Source organism: Scyliorhinus torazame, chromosome 18, assembly GCF_047496885.1.
Source record: "Scyliorhinus torazame isolate Kashiwa2021f chromosome 18, sScyTor2.1, whole genome shotgun sequence".
NCBI lineage: Eukaryota > Metazoa > Chordata > Chondrichthyes > Carcharhiniformes > Scyliorhinidae > Scyliorhinus > Scyliorhinus torazame.
The window spans coordinates 27,876,992-27,890,515 of record NC_092724.1 but is presented as its reverse complement, the minus strand read 5'-3'; positions in this window follow the sequence as shown (position 1 = coordinate 27,890,515).

The window sequence follows — 13,524 nt, the reverse complement described above, 5'->3', positions numbered from 1 at the left end:
AGCTACGTCAGAGGCGTCGCTCTCGACCTGGAAGGGGAGGGACTCGTCGATGGCGCGCATCGTGGCCTTTGCGATATCCGCTTTGATGCGGCTGAAGGCCTGGCGAGCCTCTGTCGACAGGGGGAAGGTAGTGGTCTGTATTAGCGGGCGGGCCTTGTCTGCATACTGGGGGACCCACTGGGCGTAATATGGAAAGAACCCCAGGCAACGTTTCAGGGCTTTGGAGCAGTGGGGGAGGGGAAATTCCATAAGGGGGCGCATGTGTTCGGGGTCGGGGCCTATTATCCCATTGCGCACTACGTATCCCAGGATGGCCAACCGGTTTGTGCTAAAAACGCACTTTTCCTCGTTGTATGTGAGGTTCAAGGCGTTAGCGGTCTGGAGGAATATTTGGAGGTTGGCGTCGTGGTCCTGCTGATCGTGGCCGCAGATGGTTACGTTGTCGAGATACGGGAACGTGGCCTGCAACATGTGCTGGTCAACCATTCGGTCCATTGGAAGACCGAGACCCCGTTCGTGACACCAAATGGGACCCTTAGGAAGTGGTATAGACGCCCGTCTGCCTCGAAGGCTGTGTACTTGCGGTCACCTGGGCGGATGGGGAGCTGGTGGTAGGACTTGAGGTCCACGGTGGAGAAAACCTTATACTGGGCAATCCGATTTACCATGTCGGATATGCGGGGGAGAGGGTACGCATCTAGCTGTGTGTACCTGTTGATGGTCTGGCTATAGTCTATGACCATCCTTTGCTTCTCCCCGGTCTTTACTACTACCACCTGGGCTCTCCAGGGACTATTGCTGGCCTGGATTATGCCTTCCTTCAGCAACCGCTGGACTTCAGACCGAATAAATATCCGGTCCTGGGCGCTGTACCGTCTTCTCCTAGTGGCGACGGGTTTGCAATCCGGGGTGAGGTTTGCAAACAAGGACGGCGGTTCAACCTTGAGAGTTGCGAGGCCACAGATGGCGAGTGGGGGTACTGGGCCGCCGAATTGAAATGTTAGGCTCTGCAGGTTACACTGGAAATCTAATCCCAGTAATGTGGGCGCGCAGAGTTGGGGAAGGACGTAGAGCCTGTAGTTTTTAAACTCCCTCCCTTGCACCGTTAGGTTCGCGATGCAGAACCCTTTGATCTCTACGGAGTGGGATCCTGCAGCTAGGGAAATCTTTTGCGTACTTGGATGGATGGTCAGAAAACAGCGTCTTACCGTGTCTGGGTGAATGAAACTTTCGGTGCTCCCGGAGTCGATCAGGCACGGTGTCTCGTGTCCGTTGATCAGCACCGTTGTTGTCGTCGTCTGGAGCGTCCGGGGCCATGATTGATCCAGCGTCACCGAAGCCAGTCGTGGTCGTAGTGTCTCGGCGTCTTCTTCGGACTCCGTGGAGCAGTCGATGCTGGGGTCCTTTGTTGTCATCCAAGGCGTCCATGAATCGCACGCGGCCGGGGGTGGACAAAATGGCCGCCCCATGGATTGCACGTGGTCGGGGGTGGACAAAATGGCCACCCCCATGAATCGCACGTGGCTGGGGGGTCACAAGATGGTGGCGCCCATCCTCCCCTCGTGGTGTCCGGGACCCAAAATGGCGGCGCCCGTGGGTCGCACATGGGGCGCTGGGGGGGGGGTTGGGGAGCGTTTGGGATGCGCTGGGCTCGTTCTTCTCCGGGGATTGCGGCGACCCCCCGGGAACGGCACACAGCCGCGTAATGGCCCTTCTTGCCGCAGCTTTTGCAAATAGCTGCGCGGGCCGGGCAGCGCTGCCGGGGGTGTTTCGCTTGCCCGCAGAAATAGCAGCGGGCCCCCCCGGGATGGTCTGGCGCTTTAACTGCACAAGCTTGTGAGGGAGGGGGGGGGTTTGTCGCGATGGGGGTCCACGGAGCCCAAGGGGCTGCCGCGCGGTCGGGGCCGTAGGCGCGGGCGTTTTGCGAGGCCACATCTAGGGAAGCTGCAATGGCCTGTGCCTCTGAGAGTCCTAGCGACTCTCTTTCTAAAAGTCTTTGGCGGATTTGGGGAGAGCTCATACCTGCCACAAACGCATCGCGAATTAGCATGTCCGTGTGTTCAATCGCGTTCACCGGCGGGCAGCTGCAGCCCCGTCCCAAAATTAGCAGCGCGGCGTAGAATTCTTCTAACGATTCTCCGGGACTTTGCCGTCTCGTTGCGAGTTGGTAGCGTGCGTAGACCTGGTTCACGGGGCGAACGTAGATGCTCTTCAGTGCTGCGAGCGCCGTCGGGAAATCCTCTGCGTCTTCTATGAGAGGGTAAATTTCCGGGCTTACCCTCGAATGCAGGACCTGCATTTTCTGGTCTTCTGTGATCCGGCCGGGGGCCGTTCGGAGGTAGCCTTCAAAACAAGCTTGCCAGTGTTTAAAAACTGCTGCCGAGTTCGCTGCGTGGGGGCTGATCCGCAGGCATTCCGGGGCGATCCGGAGCTCCATAGTCCTTTAAGCTTGCTTAATAAATTGTAGCGCACAATGACTTACGAGAGAGACGAGTAGAGATGAAGTCGATGAGGCTTTATTAAGCGAGACTTGTCCCCAGCAGTTCAGCAACAGAATGAAGCGGCGGGGAGAAGCTCGGGTTCTTATACTCCGCCTTCAGGGCGGAGACAGGAGTCAACAGCCAACCAGGACCTGGGATCTGTCAGCCAATAGCATCACGGCTTCACAGTCCCACATGACCCCTAATACATACCACCACATCATGTTACCTTTATTTTTATTTTTTTGATTTGTAAGGGAAAAAATTGTGTTTGAAAACTTTAATAAAATATATATTTTTTTAAACCAAAGAAAATCACTATAGTTAAGAAAGCCCAGCAAAGTTTCTACTTTCTCAGAAGACTAAGGAAATTTGGCATGTCAGCTACGACTCTCACCAACTTCTACAGATGCACCATAGAAAGCATTTTTTCTGGTTGTATCACAGCTTGGTATGGAGCCTGCTCTGCCCAAGACTGCAGGAAACTACAAAAGGTCGTGAATGTAGCCCAGTCCATCACGCAAACCAGCCTCCCATCCATTGACTCTGTCTATAATTCCCGCTGCCTCAGAAAGGCAGCCAGCATAATTAAGGACCCCACGCACCCCGGACATACTCTCTTCCACCTCCTTCCATCAGGAAAAAGATACCAATGTTTGAGGTCACGTACCAACCGACTCAAGAACAGCTTCTTCCCTACTACCATCTCAGACTTTTGAATGGACCTACCTCGTATTAAGTTGATCTTTTCTCTACACCTTGCTATAACTGTAACATTATATTCTGCAGTCTCTCCTTCCTTCCCTATGGACGGTATGCATTGTTTGTACAGCATGCAAGAAACAATACTTTTCACTGTATACTAATACATGTGACAATAATAAATCAAATCAAATCAAAATCAAAATAGGCTCAAGGGGGCCGAATGGCCTACCTGCTCCTATTTCATTTGTTTGTATGTCCGTAAATGGAGAATCTGTTTGCATTTTCTGAATTTCTTTCAGGATTCTTTCGCAAACTGTAGCTTATTAATTTACAATAATGCTTTGTTTTCTGCAATGAACTACACACAGCTTTTCTAGAGGCTGAATTTGTCACCAGTCCTTCCGGTTACTGTGTGTGAAGAACACAGATGTATATAGCCTTGACAAACTATGCTTCGAGTACGACAGCATCTGATATCTCAGAGATCAAGTTGCAAACCAGAGGAGAGAAATGGTTAACTTCTATTTAGCCATATTGTATGTAATTATTTGAAATGTTATACATGGGTAATATAAAATACAAACTTTGAGACAAAATCCTTTGGGAGCAGCATCCTGAACTAAATGTCAAAGTGTTCCTAACGGGAATATTCCATGATAACTCTGGCAGCGTCTTCAGGATCAGGAGGAGGTTTCCTAACTTGAAATAGTCAAGACAGGTGCAGCTAACAGTGGGGGCACATCTCGTGTACCCGAAATATATATATATATTTTTAATTATAAATTTAGTGTACCCAATTCATTTTTTCCAATTAAGGGGCAATTTTAGTGTATTCAATCCACCCAGCCTGCACATCTTTGGGTTGTGGGGGTGAAACCCACGCAAACACGGGGAGAATGTGCAAACTCCACACAGACAGTGACCCAGAGCCGGGATCGAACCTGGGACCTCGGCGCCGTGAGACTGCAGTGCTAACCCACTGTGCCACCGTGCTGCCCCTCTGAAATATTGGGCATTATGCAAAATGTCGCTTTGGATCCAGATTGGGAAGTGAGCACAAAATTCTCCTGTGCAGGGGTCCAGGTCACATCCTAGCTCTGCAAATCCATGTCGGAGTGATTCCTGCCAGCGGATAGGGTGGTCATTGGATTTCCGTCATCAGTCATTCCTCTGCTGTTTTATAACTTGGCAATCAAGGTAACATTTAAACGAGTTGAGGAACCCTACAAAATGGAGTCAATGAGAATCATGGGAAAAAACCTACAATGGTCGGTGTTAGGCCTGACACAAAGGAGGATGGTTGTGGTGGTTGGAGGTCAATCACCTCAGCTGCAGGAAATGACTGCAGGAGTTCCTCAGGGCAGTGTCCTAGGCCCAGCCATCTTCAGCTGCTTCATCAATGACCACTCTTCCATCACAAGGTCAGAGGTGGAGATGTTTGCAGATGACTGCACAATGTTCAGCACACTTCCTGACTCCTCAGATATTGAAGCAGTCCAGCCAAAATGCAGCAAGACCTATACAATATCCAGGCTTGGGCTGACAAGTGGCAAGTAACATTTGTATCACGCGTGTCAGGCAATGACCATCTCCAACAAGAAAGGGTCTAACCATTGCCCCTTGATATTCAATGGTGTTATCATCGCTGAATCCCCCACTATCAACATCCTGGGAGTTGCCATTGGCCATAAACTGAACTGGACTAGCCATATAATACTATGGCTACAAGAGTGGTTCAGCGGCTAGGAATCCTGCAGCAAATAACTCACCTCGATTCCCCAAAGCCTGTCCACCATTTTCAGGGCAGAAGTCAGGAGTGTGTTGAAATACTCTCCCCTTGCCTGGGTGGGCGCAGCTCCAACTGCACTGAAGAGGTTCAACACCATCCAGGACAAAGCAGCCCCGCTTGATTGGCACCTCTTCAACAAACATTCACTCCCTCCACCACCGACGCACAGCAGCAGCCATGGGTACCATCTACAAGATGCGTTGCATCTCGCCAAGGCTTCATAGGCAGCACCTTCCAAACATGTGACCACTAGAAGGACCAGGTCAGCAGATACATGGGAACACCACTACCTGAAGGCTGCCCTCCAAGTCACTCATCATCCTGACTTGGAAATACAGCGCCGTTCCTTCACTGTTGCTAGGTCCAAAATCGTGGAACTCCTTCCCTGCCAGCACTGTGGCTGTACCTACACCAAATGGCCAAATGTTATGAGGGTCTCTGCCTCCACCTCCCTTTCAGGCAGTGAGTTCCAAACTCCCACCACCCTCTGGGTGAAAAAGCTTTTCCTCACATCCCCTCTAAACCTCCTGCCCCTTACCTTAAATCTATGTCCCCTGGTCATTGATCCCTCCACCACCGGGAAGCATTTCTTCCTGTCCACTTTATCTATGCCCCTCATAATTTTATACACCTCAATCATGTCCCTCTTCAGTCTCCTCTGCTCCAAGGAAAACAGCCCCAGTCTATCCAATCTCTCTTCATAACTAAAACTTTCCAGCCCAGGCAACATCCTGGCAAAATTCGGGCAGCACGGTAGCACAGTGGTTAGCACAATTGCTTCACAGCTCCAGGGTCCCAGGTTCGATTCCGGCTTGGGTCACTGTCTGTGTGGAGTCTGCACATTCTCCCTGTGTGCGCGTGAGTTTCCTCCGGGTGCTCCGGTTTCCTCCCACAGTCCAAAGATGTGCGGGTTAGGTGGATTGGCCATGATAAATTGCCCTTAGTGTCCAAAATTGCCCTTAGTGTTGGGTAGGGTTACGGGGTTATGGGGATAGGATGGAGGTGTTGACCTTGGGTAGGGTGCTCTTTCCAAGAGCCGGTGCAGACTCGATGGGCCGAATGGCCTCCTTCTGCACTGTAAATTCTATGTAAAATCTGCTGTCCTTACCCGGTCTGGCCGACATGTGACTCCAGATCCAGCAATGTGGTTGACTCTTAAATGCCCTCAGGGATGGGCAATAAATGCTGGCCTTGCCAGCGACACCCACATCCCATGAACAAATAAAACAAAACCTGCCCTGCTTTCTTTTTCTTAAAATATATTTTATTGAAATTTTTCATTCACAATTTTTTCCCCTTACACATCAAATATAAAGAAAATTTAACAGTACAAGTAACATGATAACTACAATCTAATAGAGAGTAACTAACTAACATGGTAAACTAACCAAAAAACATAAAATGAAACTTTCCCCCCCTCCCTCCCCTTCCCCCCCCTCCCTCCCCTCCCCTCCCCCTCCCTCCCCTTCCCCCCTCCCTCCCCTTCCCCCTCCCCCTCCTCCTCCCTCCCCTTCCCCCTCCCCCTCCTCCTCCCCTTCCCCCTCCCCCCCCCCCCCATCCCCCTCCCCCCTGGGTTGCTGCTGCTGGTCATCTATCTTCCCTCTAACGTTCCGCTAGGTAGTCGAGGAACGGTTGCCACCGTCTGGTGAACCCTTGAGCCGATCCTCTCAGCGCAAACTTAATCTGCTCCAGTTTTATGAACCCCGCCATATCGTTTATCCAGGCCTCCAGTCCGGGGGGTTTCGCTTCCTTCCACACGAGTAAAATCCTACGCCGGGCTCCTAGGGACGCAAAGGCCACGACATCGGCCTCTTTCGCCTCCTGCACTCCCGGCTCATCCGCAACTCCAAATAAAGCTAACCCCCAGCCTGGTTTGACCCGGACCTTAACCACCTTCGAAATCACTCCCGTCACTCCCCTCCAATACCCCTCCAGTGCCGGGCACAACCAAAACATATGTGTGCGGTTTGCCGGGCTTCCCCCGCACCTCCCACACTTGTCCTCCACTCCGAAGAACCTGCTCAACCTCGCTCCCGTTATGTGTGCTCTATGTAGCACCTTAAATTGAATCAGGCTAAGCCTGGCACACGAGGAAGAGGCATTTACCCTGCTTAGGGCATCAGCCCACAGACCCTCCTCTATCTCCTCCCCGAGCTCTTCTTCCCACTTTCCTTTCAGTTCGCCCACCAGCTCCTCCCCCTCTTCTCTCATCTCTCGGTATATCTCTGACACCTTGCCCTCCCCGACCCACACCCCCGAGAGCATTCTATCCTGGATCCCCTGTGTCGGGCGCAATGGAAATTCCCTCACCTGTTGTCTTGTGAACGCCCTCACCTGCATATACCTAAAGAAATTTCCCCGGGGCAGCTTATACTTTTCCTCCAACGCTCCCAAGCTCGCAAACATCCCGTCTATAAATACATCTCCCACCCTCCTAATTCCCAACTGGTGCCAGCTCTGGAATCCTCCATCCATCCTCCCTGGGGCAAACCTATGATTGTTCCTAATTGGGGACCCCACCAGGGCTCCCAGCACACCTCTCTGTCGCCTCCATTGCCCCCAAATATTTAATGTTGCCGCCACCACTGGATTTGTGGTAAATATTTTTGGTGAGAACGGTAGTGGCGCTGTCACCAGCGCCTCTAGACTCGTCCCTTTACAGGACTTTCTCTCTAATCTTTTCCACGCCCCTCCCTCTCCCTCTATCATCCATTTACGGATCATCGCCACATTGGCGGCCCAGTAGTAGTCGCCCAAATTCGACAGCGCCAGTCCCCCTCTGTCTCTACTACGTTGTAAGAACCCCCTCCTTACCCTCGGAACTTTCCCTGCCCACACGAAGCTCGTGATGCTCCTGTCTATTTTTTTAAAGAAGGCCTTAGTGATCAGTATAGGGAGACATTGGAATACAAATAGGAACCTCGGGAGGACCATCATCTTAATTGCCTGCACTCTGCCCGCCAGTGACAGTGGCTGCATGTCCCACCTCTTGAAGTCCTCTTCCATTTGTTCCACCAGTCGTGTCAGATTAAGTCTGTGCAAGGTTCCCCAGCTCCTGGCTATCTGAATCCCCAGGTATCGAAAGTTTCTTTCCACTTTCCTTAAAGGCAGGCCATCTATCCCTCTACTCTGGTCCCCAGGGTGTACCCCGAAAAGTTCACTCTTCCCCATGTTAAGCCTATATCCCGAGAAATCTCCGAACTCCCTCAATATCTGCATGACCTCTGTCATCCTCCCACTGGGTCCGTCACATACAACAGTAGGTCATCCGCGTAGAGTGACACTCGGTGTTCTTCTCCCCCTCTAATCACCCCTCTCCATTTTCTGGAGTCTCTCAGCGCCATGGCTAGTGGTTCAATTGCCAACGCGAACAGTAATGGAGATAGCGGGCATCCCTGTCTTGTTCCCCGGTATAGTCGGAAATACTCCGATCTGTGCCAACCCGTGACCACACTTGCCGTTGGGGCCCCATAGAGGAGTTTGACCCAGCTAACAAACCCATCCCCGAACCCGAACCTCCTCAGCACCTCCCATAGGTACCCCCACTCCACCCTATCAAATGCCTTCTCTGCATCCATTGCCGCCACTATCTCTGCCTCCCCCTCTGCTGGGGGCATCATTATCACCCCTAATAGCCGTCGCACGTTGACATTTAGTTGTCTCCCCTTTACGAATCCTGTCTGGTCTTCGTACACCACCCCCGGGACACAGTCCTCTATCCTCGATGCCAGCACCTTTGCTAGCAACTTGGCGTCCACATTTAGCAGTGAAATAGGCCTATAGGACCCGCACTGCAGCGGATCTTTATCCCGCTTCAAAATTAGCGATATCGTCGCCTCCGACATTGTCGGGGGTAGAGTCCCCCCTTCCCTGGCCTCGTTAAAAGTCCTCACCAACAGCGGGGCCAGCAAGTCCACATATTTTCTATAAAATTCCACCGGGAACCCATCTGGTCCCGGGGCCTTCCCTGCCTGCATGTTCCCCAGCCCCTTGGTAACCTCGTCCACCCCAATTGGTGCCCCCAGGCCTTCCACCTCCTGCTCCTCCACCCTCGGGAACCTTAATTGGTCCAAAAACTGCCACATCTCCTCTTTTCCCTCCAGGGGTTGAGACCTATAAAGTCTTTCGTAAAAGGTCTTAAACACCTCGTTTATCTTCCATGCTCTCCGCACCGTAGCTCCCTTTTCGTCTCTAATTCCCCCTATCTCCCTCGCCGCTGTCCTCTTTCGCAGCTGATGGGCCAACAGGCGACTAGCCTTTTCCCCATATTCATATCTCATCCCCTGTGCCTTCCTCCACAGCACCTCCGCCCTCCTGGTGGTCAGAAGGTCAAACTCCGTCTGGAGTCGTCGTCTCTCCCTGTACAGTCCCTCCTCCGGGGTCTCCGCATATTCTTTATCCACCCTTAAGATCTCCCCCAGTAATCTTTCCCTTTCCTTGGCCTCTGTTTTCCCTTTGTAGGCCCTGATGGAGATCAGCTCTCCTCTGACCACCGCCTTTAGTGCTTCCCATACCACTCCCACTCGGACCACCCCGTCGTCATTGGCCTCCAGGTATCTCTCGATACATCCCTGCACCCTTCCACAGACTCCCTCATCCGCCAACAATCCCACATCTAATCGCCAGAGTGCACGCTGCTCCCTCTCCTCTCCTAGTTCCAGGTCCACCCAATGTGGGGCATGATCCGAGATAGCTATGGCTGAATACTTAGTTTCTTCCGCCCTCGAGATCAGTGACCTTCCCAAAACAAAAAAATCTATCCGGGAGTACACCTTGTGGACATGGGAGAAGAAGGAGAACTCCTTGGCCTTCGGTCTAACAAATCGCCATGGATCCACTCCCCCCATTTGGTCCATAAACCCCTTAAGCAGCTTGGCCGCTGCCGGCCTTCTTCCGGTCTTAGATCTGGATCTATCTAACCCTGGGTCCAGCACGGTGTTGAAGTCTCCCTCCATTATCAAGTTTCCTACCTCCAGGTCCGGGATACGTCCCAGCATCCACTTCATGAATCCCGCATCATCCCAATTCGGGGCATATACGTTAACCAACACGACCTCCGTTCCCTCCAGTCTGCCACTCACCATCACATATCTGCCTCCACTATCTGCTACAATGCTCCTAGCTTCGAATGATACCCGTTTCCCCACCAGTATGGCCACCCCTCTATTCTTTGCATCCAGCCCTGAGTGGAACACCTGTCCCACCCATCCTTTCCTTAACCTAACTTGGTCCGCCACCTTCAGGTGCGTCTCCTGGAGCATAGCCACGTCTGCCCTCAGTCCTTTCAAGTGCGCGAACACTCGGGCCCTTTTAATCGGTCCATTTAGGCCTCTCACGTTCCACGTGATCAGCCGCACTGGGGGGCTACCTGCCCCCTTCTCGTGTCGACTAGCCATCGCCCTCTCTAAACCAGTCCCACGTCCCAATTCCGCGCTCCCACTCGTTCCCCAGGCGGCGCATTCCAGCCCCGACCACCCTTTCTTTAGCCAGTTCCTCTTTGATTTCTGCAGCAGCAACCCAGTTATTCCCCCCCTTCCCCGCCCCCCCCCCCCACCCCGCTAGATCCCCATCTAGCGTGATTGCTCCCCCCATATTACTTCCGAAAGTCAGCTGACTTCAACTGACCCCGGCTTCTCCTGCTCACTCCTTGACCCCCCCGTGTGGGGAACTCCCATCTACCTTGCGCCTATCTTCCCGCCATCACCTTTCTGGCGCGGGAACAAGGACAGTAGGCTCCATATTCTCTATAGCTGTCCCACCCCTTGTGGCGCAGCTCCCTCCCCCGCCCCACTCCCATTCCTCATCCTCCGCCTATGTCTCTTCTTTCCCCCCCACCGGCGCCCACATTTCTTAGTGTCCCCCCCCTTCCCAATTTACATCCCTATATACATCGACAGTGCCATTTCCCCTCTAAGATCAGTCCCTCAGTTCCGATCCAGTTTCTCGTCTTTAATAAAGGTCCATGCTTCTTCCGCCGTTTCGAAGTAGTGATGTCTCTCCTGGTACGTGACCCATAGTCGCGCCGGCTGCAGCATCCCGAACTACACCTTCTTCTTGTGTCGCACCTCCTTGGCTCGATTAAAACTCGCCCTCCTTCTCGCCACCTCCGCACTCCAATCCTGGTACACCCGTACCACCGCATTCTCCCATCTACTACTCCGTACCTTTTTGGCCAATCTCAGAACCACTTCTCTATCATTAAAGCGGTGAAATCGCACGATTGTCGCCCTAGGTGGTTCTCCCGCCTTTGGTCTCCTCGCAGGGACCCGATGAGCCCCCTCCACTTCTAAGGGGCCCAAAGGGGCCTCAGCTCCCATCAGCGAGCTTAGCATCGTGCTCACGTAAGCCCCGCAGTCCGCTCCTTCCACTCCCTCAGGGAGACCCAGGATCCGAAGGTTCTTCCTTCGTGCTCTGTTTTCTAAGGCCTCAATCCTTTCAATGCACTTTTTGTGGAGCGCCTCGTGCGTCTGTGTTTTGACCGCCAGGCCCAGGATCTCGTCTTCATTGTCCGTCACCTTCTGCTCCACCACGCGGAACTCTGTCTTCTGGGTCCTTTGTGCCTCCTTAAGCCCCTCAATTGCCTGTAGCATCGGAGTCAGCACCTCCTTCTTAAGTAGCTCCACACACCGTCTTAAGAATTCGTCTTGATCGGGCCCCCATGTCGCCTGGGCTTTCTCCGCCGCCATCTTGCTTCATTTTTCCTCCTGTCCCTATCGTCGAGGATTCTTCGCGATGTAGCCGCCACCGCCGATATTTTTCTCTTTCGTTGGGGGGGACTCCCTGTTAACTCACCCCACACCGGGTTTCGTCCTGAAAAAATTCCCCGTTGGGGCTCTTAAAAGAGCCCGAAGGTCCGTTTGAGCTGGAGCCGCCGAAACGTGCGGCTTAGCTGGGCATCGCCGCAACCGGAAGTCCCTGCCCTGCTTTCTTAAGGGACCGGTGTACATGCACACCAAGATTCCTCTGATCCTCGGTGCTTCCCAGGGTCCTGCCGTTTATTATGTATTCCCTTGCCTTGTTTCTCCTTGATGCCCAAATGCATCACCTCCCACTTATCCGCTTTGAATTCCATTTGCCACTGAACAGCCGATCTGATCAACCTGTCTATATCCTCCTGTAAGCTAAGTCTATCCTCCTCACTATTTACCACCCCATCAATTTTCGTATCATCTGTGAACTTATTGATCAACCCTCCTACACGGAGGACTAAATCATTTATATAAACGACAAACAGCAAGTCCCCAACACTGATCCCTGCAGGACCCCATTTGGACACAGGATTCCAATCACCCCTCGACCATCACCCACTGCTTCCTGCCACTCAGCCAATTCTGGATCCAATTTGCCAAATTTCCTCGGATCCCATGGGCTCTTACCTTCGCGATCATACCTTCCCATATACTTTTGATATGGGACCTTATCAAAAGTCGTGCATTGTCCTCATCTACACACCTGTCACGTTTTCAAAAAACTCAATCAAGCTGGTCAAACAAAACCACTGTTCTTGATTAATCCTGCCTCTTCAAATGCAGATTAATTCTGACTCTCATTTGCTTCCAATAGTTTTTCCACCACAGAGGTTAGACTGACTGACCTGCCGTTTCCTGGTTCATCCCTTCCTCCCTTCTTGAATAATGGTCCCACATTGGCGATCCTCCAGACCTCTGGCACCTCTCCTGTGGCCAGGGAGGAATTGAAAATTATTGCCAGCGGCCCTGCTATTTCCTCCCTTGCCTCACTCACCAGCCTGGGATACATTTCAGCTGGCTCTGGATATTTATCTACTTTTAAGCCTGCAAGATCGCTCAGAACCTCTTCTCTGTCTATATTCATTTATTTAATTTCATCACAGACCTTCTCCCTGATTTATATACCCACACCGTTCCTCTCACGAGTGAATACCGACACAAAGTATCCATTTTGAACCCTATCTACATCTTCCAGCTCCACACACACATTATCTGTGGTCCTTAATGGGCCCTTTTCGAGTTATCCATTTACCCTCAATGTGCTGATAAAACTTTGGATTTTCTCTTATTTTACCTGCCGGTATCCTTTCAGATCTCCTTTTTGCTCCCCTAATTTCCAAGTTCCCTCTTGCACATTCTATACTCCTCTAGAGCTTCTGCTGTTTTGAGCCCTCGATATCTGCCATAAGACTATTTTTCTCCTCATCCAATGCTGTATATCCCTCGATATCCAGGGTTCACTGGATTTGTTGGTCCCACCCGTTTTCTTTATTGAAACATGTTGGCCCTCTACTCTCCTTATTTCCTTCTTGAATGTGTCCCACTGTTCTGTCACAGGTTAACCTAAAAGTGTCTGATCCCAGTCCACCTTAGCCAAATCATATCTGATCTTATTAAAATTGATCTCCTCCCCCCCCCCCAATTTAAAACTTTGATTTGGTCCATCCTTGTGCTTTTCCATAACAATCTTGAACGTAATGGAGTTATGATCACTGTCTGCAAAATGTACCCCTCTCTTCAACCACTTGCCTCGCTTTGTTACCTAAAATTATGTACAGGATTGCCCCTCCTCTCTTTGTAG